The following is a 19,640-nucleotide window of genomic DNA, read 5'->3' as shown; positions in this document are numbered from 1 at the left end:
CCTTCTCTCCTTCCCACCAGCCTCACTTTGGACGGGGGTGGGACCGAGAGCAGGGCCTCCTCCAATGACTGCAGTGTCTTAGTTGGTCTATAGTGGGGTATGCAGTTCATTAAATAGTCTGGACCCAAGCTGTTTAGGACTTTAAAGGTAAGAACCAGCACTTTGTATTTAGCCCGGAAGCAGACCGGCAGCCAGTAGAGCTGCTGCAGCTTTCAGCGAATGAACAACCATCCCTGACCTTGACCAAACCCTGCATAAGACGTCCTCGGATGCACTTTATCTCACCCTCTGTTGCAGGGGTCCTCAAACTTTTTAAACAGAGAGTCAGGTCACAGTCCCTCAAACTGTTGAGGGCCGGATTATAATTTGAAAAAAACATGAATGAATTCCTATGCACACTGCACATATCTTATTTGTAGTGCAAAAAAAAAAAACACTTAAAAACAATACAGTAATTAAAATCAAGAACAATTTTAACCAATATAAACTTATTAGTATTTTAATGGGAAGTGTGGGCCTGCTTTTGGCTGATGAGATAGGATTGTTGTGGCTGTGTGCTTTCAAGTCATTTCAGACTTAGGTTGACCCTGAGCGAGGGCCAGGTAAATGACCTTGGAGGGTCGTATCTGGCCCTTGGGCCTTAGTTTGAGGATCGCTGCTCTAGTGCAATTAAACCCAATTGTTTCGTCCCACCTGAACCTCCTTCCAGATACACTACACTGCTCATCTCACCTGGAGTTTTTAAACTTTTAATCTTTGCAACTGGCCCTGCCCATTGTGTTCAATTATTGTGATTTTATATTACATCGTGTGTTTCCTTCCTTTTTTTAGTGTTATATTTTCAGTATATTTTATGTTGTATATCAGTTTTGCTGTAACTGTTGGGCCTGGCCTCATGTAAACCGCCCCAAATCCCCTGGTATAAACAAAGTTTTATCATTTATTATTATAGCATGGGAGTGGTTCTCTCTCTGAACGGCACTGCAGTTAGTAACCTGGCTGCTGGGCTCTGGACCATTTGAAGCTTCTGAACTGTCTTCAAAGGCTACCCCGTGTAGAGAGTGTTGCAGTAGTCCAAAGAGGATGTGACAGGTGTGGACTACCTGGCCAAGTCTGGCATCTCAAGGTTCGGATGCAGCTGGCACACAAGTTTTAACTGCAAAGGTGCTCCTGGCTACCATCAACAGGGTCAACAATGAGTCAAAGAGTACTTCCAGACTGCGAACCTGAGTCTTCAGAGGGAGTGTGATCCCATCCAACATAGGGTATAATCCCATACTCTGATCCGCCTTACAACTGACCAAAAGTACCTCTGTCTTGTCTGGATTTAGTTTCAGCTTTATCCGGTTCATTACCGATGACAAGCATCGGTTCAGGACCAGAACGGCATCCTTGGCTTTAGGTATAAAGGAGTGAATATCTCAGCAAGTCTCAACAAATACAACATAGTTTGTGGCAGCCACAAAAACGAGGTTTCTGGAGTATAAGAACTACTTTCAAAGTAAGGACCCTGCAATTAAACACAAGGTAACACATCCAAATTAGGAACATAAAATGTTTCCAATGTTGTTACATTTTATTTATTTATTTCCGGTATTTCTACTCCGTCTCTACTCTACCCCCGAAGGGGGACTCAGGGCAGCTTATATTTGGCGATGATTCGATGCCACTACATATAAACAATTACGATAATACAACAACAATTAAAATATATAAAGCATTAATTAAAACAGTACATAAAGCATTAATTAAAACAATAAAACAGTATCATCAGCTGTATCGCCATTCCAGTCAATATCCAACCAAAGTGCTAATTATGTCTGCTGTCCAAAACCCTGATCTCAAAACCACGATTTTGATTTCTTCCTGAAAGCCAGGAGGGATGAGGCTGATCTTATCTCATTTGGAAGCACGTTCCACACCCGAGAAGGCCCTGTCTCTCATCCTCGCCAGACACATTTACAATGTTGGGGGGAGCGAAAGCAGGACCTCCCCGGATGATCTTAAATTACGAGATGGGACGCAGAGGCAGATGTGTTTGGACAAGTAAGCTGGGCCAGAACCACCTAGAGCTTTATAGGTTATTTTATTTATCGTGTCATCAGCAACCATTGTATTACAATTCTAACAGAGCAAAACAAACACAGAGATTAAAAAGAAAAAGGAAAAAAAAGAAAGAAAAAAAACCACACAGATTTTGTAAATTTGGTATTTGGTTAAATGTCCTTTGACCAGTATCTGGCCACTTGGAGTGCCTCTGGGGTTGCCGCAAGAAGGTCCTCCATCGTGCATGTGGCAGGGCTCAGGGTGCATTGCAGCAGGTGGTCAGTGGTTTGTTCTTCTCCGCACTCGCATGCCGAGGATTCCACCCTGTAGCCCCATTTCTTAAGATTGGCTCTGCATCTCGTGGTGCCAGAGCGCAATCTGTTCAGCGCCTTCCAAGTCGCCCAGTCTTCTGAGTGCCCAGGGGGGAGTCTCTCATCTGGTATCACCCATGAATTGAGGTGCTGGGTTTGGGCCTGCCACTTTTGGACTCTCGCTTGCTGGGGTGTTCCAGCGAGTGTCTCTGTAGATCTAAGAAAACTATGTCTTGATTTAAGTCGTTGACGTGCTGGCTGATACCCAAACAGGGGATGAGCTGGAGATGTCTCTGCCTTGGTCCTTTCACTATTGGCTGCTACTTCCCGGCGGATGTCAGGTGGTGCAATACCGGCTAAGCAGTGTAATTTCTCCAGTGGTGTGGGGCGCAGACACCCCGTGATAATGCGGCATGTCTCATTAAGAGCCACATCCACTGTTTTAGTGTGGTGAGATGTGTTCCACACTGGGCATGCATACTCAGCAGCAGAGTACATAGCGCAAGGGCAGATGTCTTCACTGTGTCTGGTTGTGATCCCCAGGTTGTGCCAGTCAGCTTTCGTATGATGTTGTTTCTAGTGCCCACTTTTTGTTTGATGTTCAGGCAGTGCTTCTTGTAGGTCAGAGCACGGTCCAAAGTGACTCCCAGGTATTTGGGTGCGCTGCAATGCTCCAGTGGGATTCCTTCCCAGGTAATCCTCAGAGCTCGGGATGCTCGTCTGTTCTTAAGGTGAAAGGCGCATGTCTGTGTTTTAGATGGATTAGGGATCAGCTGGTTTTCCCTGTAATAGGCAGTAAGAGCACCTAGAGCTTCGGAGAGCTTCTGTTCTACCATCTCAAAGCTCCCTGCTTGAGCAGTAATGGCACGATCATCAGCATAGATGAAACTCTCTGTCCCTTCTGGCAGTGGCTGGTCATTTGTGTAGATGTTGAACATGGATGGAGCAAGCACGCTCCCCTGAGGCAGGCCGTTCTTCTGTTTCCGCCATCTGCTTCTCTGGCCCTGAAACTCAACAAAAAAGCTCCAGCTTTTGAGCTTGGAAATGGACTGCCAGCCAGTGGAGCTGACATAACAAGGGGGTCATGGTATGCTCCCCGTATGTCACTACTAACTGGAGTGACATACAGGGAGCATACCATGACCCCCTTGTTATGTCAGCTCCACTGGCTGGCAGTCCATTTCCAAGCTCAATTCAAAGTGCTGGTTTTGACCTAGCTTTATAGGTCAAAACCAGCACTTTGAATTGAGCTTGGAAATGGACTGCCAGCCAGTGGAGCTGACATAACAAGGGGGTCATGGTATGCTCCCTGTATGTCACTCCAGTTAGTAATCTGGCTGCCACTGTTGGACTAGCTGAAGTTTCTGAACCATTTTCAAAGGCAGCCCCATGTAGAGTGCGTTGCAGTAATCTATTTGGGATGTAACCAGAGCATGGATGACATAGTGTAATCTAGCTGGAACTGCATTACTTTGGTCAATGTTGACTCATTGAGCCACACTGAAATGGGTTATATGGGTCTACACTGCTGTATAATCCAGTTAATCTGCATTCTGAAACTGGATTAGATTGCAGTGTAGATGGGGTCTAAGTTACCCATTCCTCAATAGCTTTCATCAAGGTTTACAGACTCAGGCTTCCTTGATTGAGGGTACATATACACTGTAGTATTAATGCCATTTGACACAATTGCCCATGACTCAATGCTATGGAATCCTGGGAGTTGTAGGTTTTTAAAGGCCTTATTTGCCAAAGAGCACCAAGGCCAAGGCCTCACAAAACTATAGCATCCTAGGATTCCATGCTATCCAGTCACGACAGTTAAAGTAGGGTCAAACTGCATTCATTATTTAAAATTGGGTCCATATTTTGAAACACTCTGTCCAGTGTCATGGATGAGCCTAACTTTAGTTTTCAACAATATATCTTTATATTTCAGGATATTGTATAGTTCCCTTTGAAGTCCTAGGAGCTGGCTATATTGGCAGAATAATTTGACTGCAATTCATTGTATTCTGTCCAAAAACTGCCTTGGATTTCCACCTCCCCCCCCCCCCCCCCAGTTAGTGCCACAACTACTCAAAATACACAACACTGAAATTATATTCGTAGTCATGTAACACCCCTGCTCTATGGAATATGGATGCATCCACACTGGACTAGTGCTGCATTTTAGTGCTGCATTTTCCCTCATCAGTCACATGGCTGCACCAGCCTTCATTATGGACACTGTTCTTCATCCACATTCAAATTAATGCAGGTTTCAAAAATTCAGTCCCTAGGGCACTTTTATTGCCCTTCAAGATCAAAAACTATCTGTAGCGAGGCGTAGAGAGCATTTTCACGTGTTCAGAGACATTTCCCCTTCACCGTTCCCAGACCACTCAGGTATCAAAATAAAAATTTAACAAAAAATATGCCTCAAAATGATCCAATATGCAATGTAGGGGCACAGGGAACCTCAGAAGAACATCTCTTTTAAATGTTAGTTTAAAGCAATAGTACACTTCTAAATATTAGGTCTCCAAAAGCATTGTGGCATCTTTTGCAGTGTATTGTACTATGTGATCCATGTCCTTGGCACCATCAATGTCCCTGGACGCTATGTGCTAAAAAAAATTCTGCCACTGCTAATGCTTGGAAACATTTCCAACCTAACGGTTGCCATAGCAAATGTTAGAAAAGTATAAAAAGAGAGAGAGAGAGAGAGAGAGAGACTGTGAACTCATTGCATGCTTCATTTAATGTATTTAACTTTTGGAAAGTAGGAAATTCTTATGCTCAGACCATTTGAAAGTAAATGCTTTCAGAAAATACCTTGTATGTCATAACTATTCTCGTCTTGGAAATTGCAATTAGTGGTAATTTCGTAGTTTATTGTTTCATTTCAAAGCAGACTCAGGATTTGTTCCAAATTTGAAAATATGATTTATAGACTAGCTAAGGCTCAACAAACCAAAAGTTATTAAGAACCCACTGGGTCTGGAATCAAAACCTCAGCAGATACCAAGGCCCCACTGTAATGTAATGAGCTACTCTCCAAGCATAATGTAATATGGAATCCGAACTGGTCAATAATTAATAAAACATAGTCATTTTTAAAAGATTTTGAAAAGTAAGTATCCAAACCATGGTGGCCAATCTGTGCCATGATCACAAGTCGCATAGACAGTGGAAATCTGTGGTTTGCTGGGAAAGAAGCCAAAGAGCCCATGAATAGAAAACATATATTCCTGTGTTGTCAAAGGCTTTCATGGCCAGAATAACTTGGGTTTTGTGAGTTTTTCGGGGTCTATGGCTATACAGTCCCACCCAAAAACCTCACAGCAACCCATATATGCCTGCCTGCTGTTCTGACACTGATGCAAGTTTCCAGAACTTATCAGGTTTGCTTTGCATCCATGCTGAAACACACAAGAGATTCAGGGGCAACACTAAACTAAGCCATGTCTTCAAATTAAGGGAATTAGCAGAATAATCAACCCTGAAATTCTGTAGGGATTAGAGGCATAACATGGCCACAAAAGTGGAAAACCTAAGGTTTTCTCTAAGCCCCTCTTAAACTTGCACAGAATACCTGTACTGGCATGGTGGTTGAGTCCAGTACTGGCATGGTTCTTGGCATCTGCTGGGGTTTTGGTTTCAGACTCACCTACCCCATGGATACCAAAATCTGTGGATGTTCATGTCCCCATTATACACAATGGTATAACAAAATGGTGCCCCAATAAGCAAACAACAAGGTTTGCTTATTGGATTAAAAAAATATTTTCAAGCTGTGGATGGTTGAAGTTGTGGAATACAGAAAGCTGATGGTACTTATTCTGCTATTTCCTCCCTAATGATCTTTTATTACTTTTCTGAGAAAGAGAAAATTCTACAATAAATAAGTCAATTGCATAAAAGCAGGAAATGCCTATTAAATATCTCTAAATACAGTCTTGAAAAGACACTTGTGAAAGTAAAAACTATGATCTGTCATACAAGTAAAACAACCTTGCTACTTGTTCTGATTTCATTACATTTTAGTTATTTAGAAAAGAGAATCAGTTACCAGTCATTACATTTCTTGTAATTCATCATGTCTAAGCTGTGTTCACCACCCATACATTACAAGTGTTATCCACACTACAGAATGCAAGAGAAATGCCTTCCAGTTGGGTGTGAATCATCACAAAATTGCGATGCTACATTTATTGTTATGGAATCTACTGGCCTGTTACTTTCCATTCATTTTAGCATGACACAGCAAGGCTGTAATTACATATAGTGCCTATAACTCCACCTGAAATTAGTGTGAGCAGTATTAATGCTGGATTCAACCCTAAGGCTTGTAATTTTTTTAAAAAGCACTTATGTACTGTACTGCTTTGCTTTGTCCTGCCATCCATACACACCCAAACTAGGCTAGATAATAAAACTTCCAGATTAGTTTCATATGTCTCGTTTCATAAGTAAATATACCTATCACTTATTTGCTTGTCAAGGGTAAGTACGATCACAACATATTCCAGTAAAACCACATGTTCCAGGACTGTCACAACACCATTTTCAAATGGTTAAATGTGACCACTCCTTCCCAAATGCCTTTTATGAGTAAATGATTCCAATTCAAACCTTTTATGAGCTAGGTTTCTTTCCATGTTATTAGGCAGGCACTGAAAGGTGTTTTGTTTGATTTACAGGAAAAGTCACTCCCAACACCCCATTATGTTTGCATTTTTGCAGAAAAAGATTGAACACAATGAGCATGCCTACCTTTCACACAAATGAAATTCTTCTGCTACCAGTCCTGTAAATATACATCTCCTGTTGAGCTTTCTATCAGTTCCACTGCTCTTAGAATGCTTTTGAAAACTGCTGCTAAGATACTCAAGAAAGTAAATATAAATAGTCCACATACTTTTACAGCTGGGAAAAAAATCAGTATTTATACTACTGTTGAGTCATCTTGTAAACAACACAGAAGGAAATTTCTGGATGACTAAACAACAAGTTACTGGAGATATTTAAGATTAATAAGTATTGCTGGTTGTTGATTATGAAAATATAATACATTAACCAATTGCTTTTTCAATGCCCAGAAATGAGAATGTAAGATTGAAATTTATGTATGGTGCATACTTGGAAACAGAATATAATATTGATTTTCCAGTCTTAGGGTATACATCTTATTAATGGCACTAAAGGCTGAATCTGACTGGAATGAGTCATGACCTATGTAAGGCCACTGCTATCACGGGGTTTCTTTTCAAGCGTTTTGCATTTGCCTAACGTCCTCCCCATCATTCTCAAAAACTGCTGTCGATAAAATGATTTTTATGCTTGCTTCCTGTTTATATTACTGCACTGGGTTTATGGTTCAGAAGAGGTGTTTAGTAGACTGTAGTCCAAGCAAGAAACATCCACAAGAAAGAGGTTTCCCATCAAATCAAGAAGTATATCAGGCCAATCCTATTTCTGTGCTCTTTGAAAACAGTCTGATCTTTAGGAATCAGCAGATTAAGTTGTTGTGGTTTTTGGAAGTAGACTTTTCAGCACCTGCCAATCATAATAATTATTAAAGCTGGTCCAAAGAGCTGCAGCCAGGTTGCTAACTGGGTATAGCTACAGGGAGCGGACAACCTCCCTGGTGCAACAGCTCCACTGGCTGCCACTGGGTTACCAGGCACAATTCAAAGTGCTGGTTGTGACCTTTAAAGCCCTAGATGGTTCAGGTCCATGCTATTTGGACAACTTCATCCCCATGTATGAACCTGTCCGGGCCCTGAGATCTTCAGGAGAGGCACTTCTCTCGGTCCCACCTCCATCTCAAGCCCAGTGGGTGGGAATGAGAGAGCGGGCCTTTCTTCTCAATGGCTGCCCCTCGACTCTGCAACTCCCTTCTTCCCAAGGAAACCAGAATGGCCCCCTCCCTGCTGTCCTTCCGGCGGCAGGCTAAAACCTTTTTATTCAAACAGGAATTTAAAGATGAAGTTTTCTAAGATCTAGTCAGGGGGTGTTGTGGTTTTTAACTTTGAATTTGCTTTAATGATTTTTAACTGGAATTTTTAAAATCCTGTTTATATTTCATTCTGTTTTAATATTTATATATTAGCATATTTTAAATGGTTATGCTGGTGCTTTTATGTTAAGCTTTTTTGAGTCCTCTTCAGGGGAGATAAAGCAGGGTAGTAGTAGTAATAATAATAATAATAATAATAATAATGGTTCATGAAATGGATGATTGCCTATCAGAAACCACACTAGGCTTGTCAGGGTTGTCACTTCATAAAATCCACACATTTGATTTGTATATTTTGCAATATATAGAGTAAAATCAACACTAATGGTTGCACTGTCTTTCCACTCCAGCTGGATCTACACTGTCATATAATGCAGTTCAACTTTCATTATTTGGCAGTGAAGATCCAGCCTATGTTTCACCTTTCTTACAATTGTTATAGTTCCAACTGATTTAGACAGAAGAGCCAGCATAGTGTAGTGGTTTGAATGTTGTAAATTGGATGTATGTACACTGCAAATTTAATGCAGTTTAACACTGCTTCAGCCGCTCATGATCTAATGCTATAGACTCCTAGGAATTGTAGTTTTACAAGACCTTTAGTTTTTCCTACCAAAAGGTGCTGGTGCCTCACCAAGCTACAACTCCTGGGACTGTGCAGCATTCATCCATTCGGTTAAGATGGGATCAAACTGCATTGATTCTACAGTGTAAATGCACCCAAAGGTTCAGGAGAGTTCCTGCTCAGCTTTGGAAACTTCCCAGGTGATCATGGGTAAGATGAAGCCAAACTTCCTATGAACAAAACTTGCTAAGATAACCCCATGGGTCACCATAAGTCAGAAACCCCTTGAAGGCATACATCAACAACACAACTGATTTGTGAAAGCCAATAATATTTAATGTGCTGGACTTGCAATGAAAGTTCAAATCTCCACTTGGTTGTGGAATTTATCACATGAAGTTGGTGAGGTTGAATTTGGGCTAGGACCACAGTTAAGGGGGGCCTGTGCCTGGCAAGCATTAACACTAAAGCCCGATGTACTACATTGAAGAACACACTCACCAAGGGTTAAAGCAGCCTCAGAGGTTTATTCGCAATCTGGCCAGAAAGGATGCAAGTATGGCTAGTGCCAAAAGTACAAGCACAACCATATATTGTTTAGATATACATTTGACAGTTTCCTGCTCCACCTGCTCCTGTCCCTGATTGACTGGCAGAGGGGCTTGAATCAGTGCCTTAATTAGCCAGCGCTACAGTGACATCACCGCCCTCAAGTGAGGATTTTACTGGTAGGGGAAGGAGACGGTGGTGGACAGGACCCAGGCAGGCCAATAAGCTGTTGGGGCCAGGTTTCCTGCAAGGGAAGTGAGCTCTGGAAAAGTGTATTGTTTAAAATCAAGAAATGTAAATAGATTTTGGATCGACTTTGACTGTCTTATTCTTGGCGAGGATGAGATCCTTTGGGAGAAAACAAAGGTGTGGCCTTCCAGAACTAAAGGTGGTGATTCTCTTCAAACAAGTCTTGGGTGAAAAGAAAGGAGTGTGCACATCTTTTGGGTTTCCGTTTCCACAGTCAGCCACATCTCAGCTCAATTGAGGTGATCAGTGCATAAGTATCAGTCCAACAATGAGTCTTTTGATGGTCACCTTTGTAAAAGGCTTAGCCCAACCCAAAAGTCCAAGATATCTCTGTAAGATCAACTGTAAGACAATGACCCTGTAGCTGCTTCTGGCGAAAATTATATTTTGTTAATATACTTTGACATACAGAAATATAGAGAAAGGACAGGGGATAAAAGATATAATGTGGCCAAAAGGCAGCAGAAAGCAGGGGCAACAAAGAAATATACATTTTATTTTTAAAATACAAGAGATCTGCTATTGCAGACCTGGTTTGTACATGCATTGATATCAGTCAGTGCATATCTACGGACCTTTAATTAAAAAAATAATAAAATGAGAAATAAGCTTCTGAGGAGGTTGGCTGCTGTTGGTCCAGCGCGGAGACCTTGCAGGAAGGGAAAAGAAATCATTTCATGTTATTTTGTGCAAGTGTCTTTAGCAAACTACAAATCTGTGGGGTGGGGGGAGGGGTACGTTGTTTGACAACATTGGGACACCATACTTTTCAGCACCCCCTGTTATAGTGTTGTGGGAGGAGAGAGGGAAACTGTCTGTGTAGGTTTCTAGTTCAGCACAAATGAAAGGCCATGCACAAACTTCCAGTAGTGTACTCATGAGATCACTACTTTTGCCCATTATTTTTCACTGATGGCAAAATGTTACAAATCCATGAAAATATTACAGGAGGCCCCTTGGAGATATTGTTATCTGATTCACAGTGCAAGATATAGAGGAAACCAAGGATGAACAGCAGTAATTGAAAGTGAGAATGTGTTGAGATTTCATTCAGAGATAGTTTAAAGTCTTTATTAGAACTAAAAAACAATATAGTAGTGTAACCTTGACAAAGTATACACTCATTAATGCTCCTACTCAATTATTACTTGCTAATTCATTTTAGGTGATGACAAATGTTAGTACTGTTTACATTTCCGTTCTCTTTCACCTCTAGCACACCTCCCCCCCCCCCCCCAGGCACCTCAACTGTGAATATAATGACCTGTCAACTTGTAGGAAAATATAGATGATTCACTTCTACTTTTCCTTACAAATACATATTTATATAATTTTATGGAACACTGATGTTTCTTATCTGGATATATAGTTCTTTATTTGGCCCATTTCCCCCCTAAACTGGATGCAAAGACAAGACACACCCATACTATAGTATAGATGTTAGGATTATTATTTTTCTGTAGTAGAAAATAGTCTAGAATAAATGTGGATTATTATTCCATACTGCAGTGAAGTATAATTCCTTAATCAAAACAGGATTTTTTAAAAAATAAAATACTCGGCTAGAATTTCCAGCAGTACATTAGTAGAACCTCAAGAAAATTTATGTTATGTTTCTTTTAGATATTTATTAAAGACATTTTCCTAACTCCCCAATAGTGTACTGCTGGAAATTCTAGCATTTTATTTTTTTAAAAGCGATGATTAAGCAATGATACTTCCTTGCAGTATGGAATTAGTAAGAAAAATGATCACCAAGTAGTCACTTCCTGTAAACAACATGGCCTCTGAAAATGGGCATTCATTCAGGCCAGCCAGTTTTGAACAGCGATAACAGTATGCAGCATAAAGCTGTGCAAAGTATTATTATAGGTTTCATGTCAGATTTCTGGGTGAATAGGTTAGGTTGCCCTGAGGCAATACTTCACATTTAACAAAAGTATGTTGACAGCCTATGGTGGCTAAACAGGCTGTTGCCATCGCAACCAGGTATTGTGCCAATTGATTGCGGGCTGTTTTTTGGACTATCTTTTTTTAGTACAGATAAATTTTTATTTTGTTTTCAAAGAAAGAGAAAAACAGGCAGGGACATCTAATCACCTTTCAAGAAGAGTTTGCTCCAGGCACAGTCAGCCCATTGTATGCTAATCAAGGTGGTCAGTTGAAAAGATTCACACCTAGCCCAACTTACAAAAGCCTTTTGTCTCACCCTGGTCATTCCACAGATATATAAACCCATTGTCCTAATTCCAACAGACCTCACTACCTCTGAGGAAGCTTGCCATAGATGCAGGCGAAACGTCAGGAGAAATGCCTCTAGAACATGGCCATATAGCCCGAAAAAACCCACAAGAACTGAAAGAGAAAAAACTCAAATAAACTATAATTTAAAAACCTCTAACCTGTCATCACTACAATCCTCTCCTTTCCTAAACTAGAACATTTCTTTTTGTATAGAAATGTGCTACTGATCATTTCAATTGTTTTTTAATTATTGTTTTTCCTTTTGCAATGAAGATGGATCCTTTTTTAAAAAAAATCTCAGGCAACTAGAACTGTACCAAAGATGTGCCATAGTTTTGTAAAATAGTGTTATAGACTTATAGTTTATAGTTTCAATCTATTTTTTAAGAACTAATCACACTGGTTTTGCCTTTTCCCTCAGTTTTTCATACTACAGCAAAGTCTCATTTATCCAACATAAATGGGCCAGCAGAACATCGGAGAAGCGAACATGTTGGATAATAAGAAGGGATTAAGGAAACGCCTATTAAATATCAAATTTCATTATGATTTTACAAATAAAGCACCTAAACATCATGTTTTACAACAAATCAACAGAAAAAGCAGTTCAATACACAGTAATGTTATGTAGTAATTATTGTATTTACTAATTTAGCACCAAAACAGACAAGAGTTCTTCCTTTCTCCCACCCTGGACATTATTCCAGGCGGGAGGCAGACTGTGTTGGATAATACAGAACATTGGATGAGCAAAGGTTGGATAAGTGAGACTCTACTTCTGTTTGATCACTGTTCTCATTCTGCTGGGTTTTTTTTTTGAATGAAATGTGGTGACAGTGTTAGCCAAATGAGTTCTGCTGCCAGTTTTCTGACTTCACCTTCAAAAATCAATACGACATCGCTCACGTTTTGCGCACACCAGCACTAGTACATATCCAAGGCCCAAATCTGACTCATAGATAATTTGGAACACTATCCATTGCCTTGGCAAGCTTGCTCCATCTCTCTCTCTCCTGCAAAGTTGATAGTCAACTACTGCTTTTGAATGGGCACAAAATGTAGTGAATGACGTCATTTCCCAAATCACGAGGCTTTTGAAGCGGTAGAATTTCTGCTGATGACACGGAAATGAATGCAGGAATAAAGAAAGCATGGACTTCCCAGAAACTGAGCAGACTGCCAGTCTCAGGAAATTAAAAATCCAGTAGACACTTTGTTTAAGAAAATGGGATTGGGGGGGGGGGGGATATTTTCATATTTAAATTTTGAAATTAAAATGTGTCTATTACATTAATAAATAACTTGAGTCAAGCAGTCAGTTTCCTGACCCAATGCATATAGTTTTTCTTCCCACACTCCATTGCTCCCTAGTAGATTGTCCAAAATGAAGCTTTTTGTGGGTTTTTTGTAAAATGGAGGGCTACAGCTGTGGGACAAAGAGGGAACAGATGGCAGAAGTGGACCCCCCAAACCACTGGTCTGTCGTGATTTTGGAACAAAGTCATATGTAAAAGCAATGTGAGAAGTAAGAGTAAAGGTACTTTACTGCTAGAACGAGTAACAGCTCCTAGTTATTGTAGGAGCATTTTAAGAAGCATTTTGACAGGAAGTTTTCAAGTGTTGTCCATGTTGTTGAAAACAATGGAAAAGTGAACAACACAACCAGTAATGCAATAGCGTAACTTTTTCTCCCATAACTATAGTGATGAACAGGAACAGATTAGTTTTTAAACACAATATAAAAATACAGTAGGATGAATTACAAAGATGAATAGATCAGCAACCTGACCTGTATAAAGAAGTGTCCATAACCTTTTAACTAAGAATCATGGGCCATGCAGTCCACCACCCCCCCTGCCAAGAAACAGGAAAATTGCATTCAAAGCACCTCCAACAGATGGCCATCCAGCCTCTGTTTAAAAGCTTCCAAAGAAGGGGCCTCCACCACACTCCGGGGAAGAGAGTTCCACTGCTGAACAGCTCTCACAGTCAGGAAGTTTTTCCTAATGTTCAGATGGAAAATTCTGTTTTCCTACATCAGTGGTTCCCAACCTTTTTTTTTTGATCAGGGACCACTTTCCAACATTAGTACTGAAAGGATTATGAATCAGTTTTTTTGTCAACTTTAGATTTGATTTGGGTATTTGGGGTGCTGATTCAGAAAATTGCATTGGATAGACCACATCAGCTCTAGTTTCTGATACAGAATATATGCCATCCAGTAGCTGCCATCTGCTCACTCACAGATAACCATAATAATCTAGAGCTGATGTGGTAGTAGTGATCTTTTGTGGGTAGTCAGCCTCTCCCCTCCCAACATCCCCGTTGCCTCAGGACTATAAGATGGTTTCATGAGATCAGTAGCACTCATTGCTATGTGGTTTCGAAACAATAGTGTAGTAATGGTGAGGCCAGAGACCATGTTTTCATTCTTGGCGACCACTGGTGGTTCACGGACCACAGGTTGAGAACCACTACTCTACATCCTGTCCATTGTAACCTTTCAGTGCAAGGGTCCCCAAAGTAAGGTCCAGCGGCCGGATACTCCCCTCCAAAGTCATTTTCCTGGCCCCCACTCAGAGTCAACCTAAGTTGAAACTACTTGAAAGCACACAACAATCCTATCTCATCAGCCAAAAGCAGGCCCACACTTCCCATTGAAATACTAATAAGTTTATATTTGTTGAAATTGTTCTTCATTTTAATTATTGCATTGTTTTTAAGTATTTTTGGACTATAAATAAGATATGTGCAGTGTGCATAGGAATTCATTCATGCCCCCCCCCCCCCCAATTATAATCTGGCCCTCTAACAGTTTGAGGGACTGTGACCTGGCCCTCTGTTTAAAAAGTTTGAGGACCCCTCTTTTAGTGTATTAAAAATGATCATTTCTCTTTTGCAACTGACTCTTTTGTCAGTTATTGTATGGATTATTATCTCCCTCATCCAATAACATCATTCGTTATTAATTTTGAAGAAAACAACAGACACACAATTACCATCTGTAACCTTTGCATGAGTGAAAAGCCAGGAGAAGTAGCACCACGACCTGTGCTTTTCTTCCTATTGAGAAGATCTCACAATTGTTGCCTAAACGCACTTCTTTCCAGTTCCCCTTTCTGGCCTTGGCACCATGTCCGCCTGCTACTCCTTTTGGCTTTTTGTTCTCAGCAGTTCCTCCATTACCTGCCCATTCCTCTTCTCACCCATGCATGTGGCCGACTTTCCTTACAGCATGATAGCATTTGCTACTTCCTTTTGCTGCTGTGCCTGTCTCCTTCCAATTTCCACCTCCTGCTCACATGGCAGCTGCCCCTTCTCCTCCTTGCCAAATGTAGCTGTCAGGGCCAAGGTGCCATTACAAAAAACCAAAAGGACAGGGAAGTGATAGGCAGTGGAGAAAATATCTATAAGATGGGATAAGTAGCCAAGTCTAAATCAACAAAAGCACTTGGATCTTCATTTTCCACAAAAGTTTATGTCAAATACAATTTAGTAGTCTTAGGGTGCATGGACACTGTAGAATTAATGCAGTTTGATAACACTTATCTGCCATAACTCAATACTCTGGAGTCCTAGGAGCTGTAATTTGGCGAGGCACCAGCATTTTATTTGTCAGGGAAGGCTAAAGATCTTGTAAAAAACTACAACTCCTAGGGTTACATAGCATTGAGCCATGCCAGTCGAGGTGGTGCCAAGCTGCATTAATGCTATAGTGTAGAAGTCTTAGAGTACGACATTGTTTCCTTCTCCGGATATTTTTTAAACAAAAAATTGAATTGGCTAGTTCTTAAACGCTGTCGGAGGTCCTTTAATTGGACTGGATGGCCCTTGTAGTCTTTTTCAACTCTGTATACACAAGAATCTGCTGAGTTCACTACTGTAACTAAAATGGCTACCTCCTCATTTTCATTCCTATGTCTGAGTTTCATAACTTTATATGCAGGATTTGCACACAGCCCAGTAAAAAAAGATGTTAACTACTTGCAATCAGTCTCTTGCCTTCAATTGCAACATTCAACCATGGGAACTGGGACAGGATGGCTCTACAATTTAAATCTTATCTGCAAGGTTTCACTCAGTGAATAAGAACGAGGAGGCAATAACAGACTCATACCTTGCAAACAATCAAGTACTTTTTAATCTCACACCTTGGTTTTAGAAAATGAATTCTTGGAATTCAGTCCAGTGCATGTCCCAATCAGATGCCAGATAATATGCCTAGAACCTGGATAAAACCAGGCCAACCAGGCAATATGCCAGCCCTTTCACACAGTGGCCAAAGGTGCCATTCAACATAAGGCAGTTTGCATAAAGACTCAGCCTTGCAGGGTTAATCCCAATTAATCCTCTGTTATCCCATTTTTTTTTCCAGCTGATTTTAAAATGACCTAGTTTTAATCTTCTCTTCCCACTTTCCTCTTTCGTTGTTTACTTGCTTAAAATACTGCAAATGGAGCTCAACGTGCAAAAGTACTTTGCATTCAGTTAACTCAGCAGTGTGGAGAGGAAGGGGTGAAATCTTGCACTTTCCCATAAGATTAGTGGGAAGCAAACTACTGTAGCCTCTTCTTACTCATTAATAACATTTTCACCACATACTGGTGTTGCTTGACTGTGCATGTCCATGAGTCATTAGTGAAAAGTTGGAGGGTATGCCTACATCACTGCTTCTTCGCTGGACTAGGAAACCCTTCCAGTTCCAAGATCTGAAGATTTCAGTCAGATTGTCTTGGAATGACAGTAAGGATTCTGAGGAGGAAAAGGAGTTGAGTTGATTTAGGAATGTGCCACCCCCTTAAGAAAAGTTAAATCCATTCACAACTGGAAAGAACCCAATGTTCTGTTCTGTTTGCTAAATATCCATTGCAGTATTTCTCAGGAGGCACACGAACACATACAGGTTTGTAATAAATCATCCACAGTTATGGGATAGCATGTGACTTTGGGTGACTTTTGCAATTTCTCCAGTGAAATACAATGTCCTTGTAAGCAACTCTGGTCAGCTGTTTCCAAGCCCCAGGGTTTTCAGAGAAGTGGGTGGGGACAAAAAAATGGCTTTCTCCTTTAGGCACGAAGGGGGGGGGGGGGGAGAATTTTAACAATATTCTGGATGTGGTCAGGAGGAAAAGATGGAAAAAAATCAATTTTTGTTGAACCACTGCTAAGAAGTTATTTGTACAGTTTATTTTTTTTTATTTAAAACATTTACATTCCACCCTTTTCACCTCGAAGGGGATTTAAGGCAGAGCACAGAATATATATGGCAAACATTCAATGCTGGGACAGAATTCATTATATGCATACATAAACATTAAAAACATTTAATAGTTCCATATACTCAACATTTAGAGGAGGTTTTCCACAGCATAACAAGAAAAACTCAACACTGGGCCCTTCATAAATTATAATTATATAGGTAAAGGTTTTCCCTGACATTAAATGCAGTTGGGTCCGACTCTGGGGTGTGGTGCTCATCTCAATTTCTAAGCCGAAGAGCCGGCATTGTCTGTAGACACCTCCAAGGTCATGCGGTTGGCATGACTGCACGGAGTGCTGTTACCTTCCCGTCGGAGTGGTACCTATTGATCCACTCACATTTCCATGTTTTTGAACTGCTAGGTTGGCAGAAGCTGGGACAGACAGTGGACATTCACGCTGCTCCCCAGAATCGAACTTGCGACCTTTCAGTCAACAAGCTCAGCAGCTCAGTGCTTTAACTCACTGCACCGCCGGGGGCTCCCATAAATATTGCATCTGCAAGGAACCGTCCGGCAGAGCTGTTTCGAATAGTCAGAGGGTTGTTGAACCCCACCTTGAGTGGGTCCCCTGACGACTCGGCAGCTCACGGTGAAGCTTTTGCTCAGTACTTTGTGGACAAAGTCACTTTGATCTGTTTGGGCTTTGACACCACATTAACGGCAGTGTTGTGCCTCAGGTTAAAATTCACCTTGCTTTCTCTGACAAAACCAGCCAAACTTGTGAGGTAGGAAGTTTATTGAAACAATCAAAGTATAAGCAGTAAAAACGATGAGTGGTACAAGGTAAAAAATCCAATAAAATCCCTTTGAGTCCAAGCAGGAGACATGAGGCAAAGCAGCAGAGTAAAAACCAGGACGTAGCATAAGGTTACATGAAGCAGGTTATTTCCAAGTCTCAAGCCCCTGCGCCGGAGCTAGAGCGAGCCATATCGCAACGTTGAAACTGACACAGGATCAATTCCAAGGCAGGTTACTTATACGTTGCACATCAAAACAGCAAACATCAAACAAGCAGCTAACGAGCAGTTTTCCCACCAGATGAGCTCAACACTTCGCAGCAAGCCGTGAACTCCTTCTCAGCACCTGGCCAGGGCCAGCATGACCTTGCTTCCCAGCAACTGACTTATCAGCTACATTCCAATCTCGTGAAGACACAGGCCTGTCTCTAGATTCATGAGAAAACTGCAAGCCCACATCTGCACTACTCCCATTCCCATCATGCTGGTGCTGAACCACAACAGGCAGTCTCTGAGGATGTAACACAAGCATCTGCTTGTCCAGTTTTGTTGGATTCGTTTCGATCTGTTCAACCCAATAAGGCCATCAGGGTTCTTGGCGAGGCGAGGCCTACCACATGCATCCTAGACCCCTGCCCTTCCTGGCTGGTAAAAGAAGCCAGAGGGGGTTTGGCAGAATGGGTAAAGGTGGTGGTTAATGCCTCCCTTCGGGAAGGCAATATTTCAGCCAGCTTAAAACAAGCTGTTATTAAACCACTGTTGAAAAAACCATCACTAGACCCCACTCAATTTGTCAACTTTCGGCCAGTTTCCAATCTCCCCTATTTGGGCAAAGTCCTGGAACGTGTGGTGGCCTCGCAACTCCAGGAGTTCCTGGTAGACACGGACTATCTAGATCTGGCACAGTCTGGCTTTAGGCTGGGGCATGGTACTGAGACAGCCTTGGTCGCCTTAGTGGATGATCTTCGTCGGGAACTTGACAGGGTGTGTGTGTCCCTGTTGGTTCTGCTGGATCTCTCTTCAGCCTTCGATACCATCGACCACGGTATCCTTCTGGGACGCCTCGCAGGAATGGGTCTTGGAGGTACTGCTTTGCAGTGGCTCCGGTCCTTCCTCAAGGGTCGCTCCCAGAAGGTGTCACTAGGGGACTCCTGCTTGACTCCTCGGCCATTGTACTGTGGAGTCCCGCAGGGTTCAGTACAGTCCCCTATGTTGTTTAACATATACATGAAGCCGTTGGGAGAAATCATCCGGAGTTTCGGGGTACGGTGTCATCTGTATGCAGATGATGTCCAACTCTACCACTCCTTTCCACCTGCTACTAAGGAGGCTGTCCAAGTCCTGAACTGGTGCTTGGCCGCTGTGACGGACTGGATGAGGGACAACAGATTGAAACTAAATCCAGACAAGACAGAGGTACTCCTGGTCAGTCGAAAGGCCGAACAGGGTATAGGGTTACAGCCTGTGCTGGACAGGGTCACACTCCCCCTGAAGGCGCAGGTTCGCAGTCTGGGAGTTCTCCTAGATTCATCGCTGACCTGGAGCCCCAGGTTTCGGCGGTGGTCAGGGGAGCGTTCGCACAATTAAAACTTGTGCGCCAGCTGCGTCCGTACCTTGGGAAGTCTGACTTGGCCAAGGGGGTCCACGCTTTGGTTACATCCCGTTTAGATTACT

General features: G+C 41.8%; 1 protein-coding gene across 1 annotated transcript in view; it reads right to left on the bottom strand.

Annotated features, from left to right (window-relative positions):
* The window catches only part of SEC14L1 (SEC14 like lipid binding 1), an 85,216-nt gene that overhangs the window by 44,073 nt on the left and 21,503 nt on the right, over positions 1-19,640 (bottom strand). The window lies entirely within an intron of this gene.

Source organism: Anolis sagrei, chromosome 2, assembly GCF_037176765.1.
Source record: "Anolis sagrei isolate rAnoSag1 chromosome 2, rAnoSag1.mat, whole genome shotgun sequence".
Taxonomy (NCBI): Eukaryota; Metazoa; Chordata; class Lepidosauria; order Squamata; family Dactyloidae; genus Anolis; species Anolis sagrei.
Note: the sequence above shows the minus strand (reverse complement) of the source record. Positions and strands in the feature narration are given on the sequence as shown.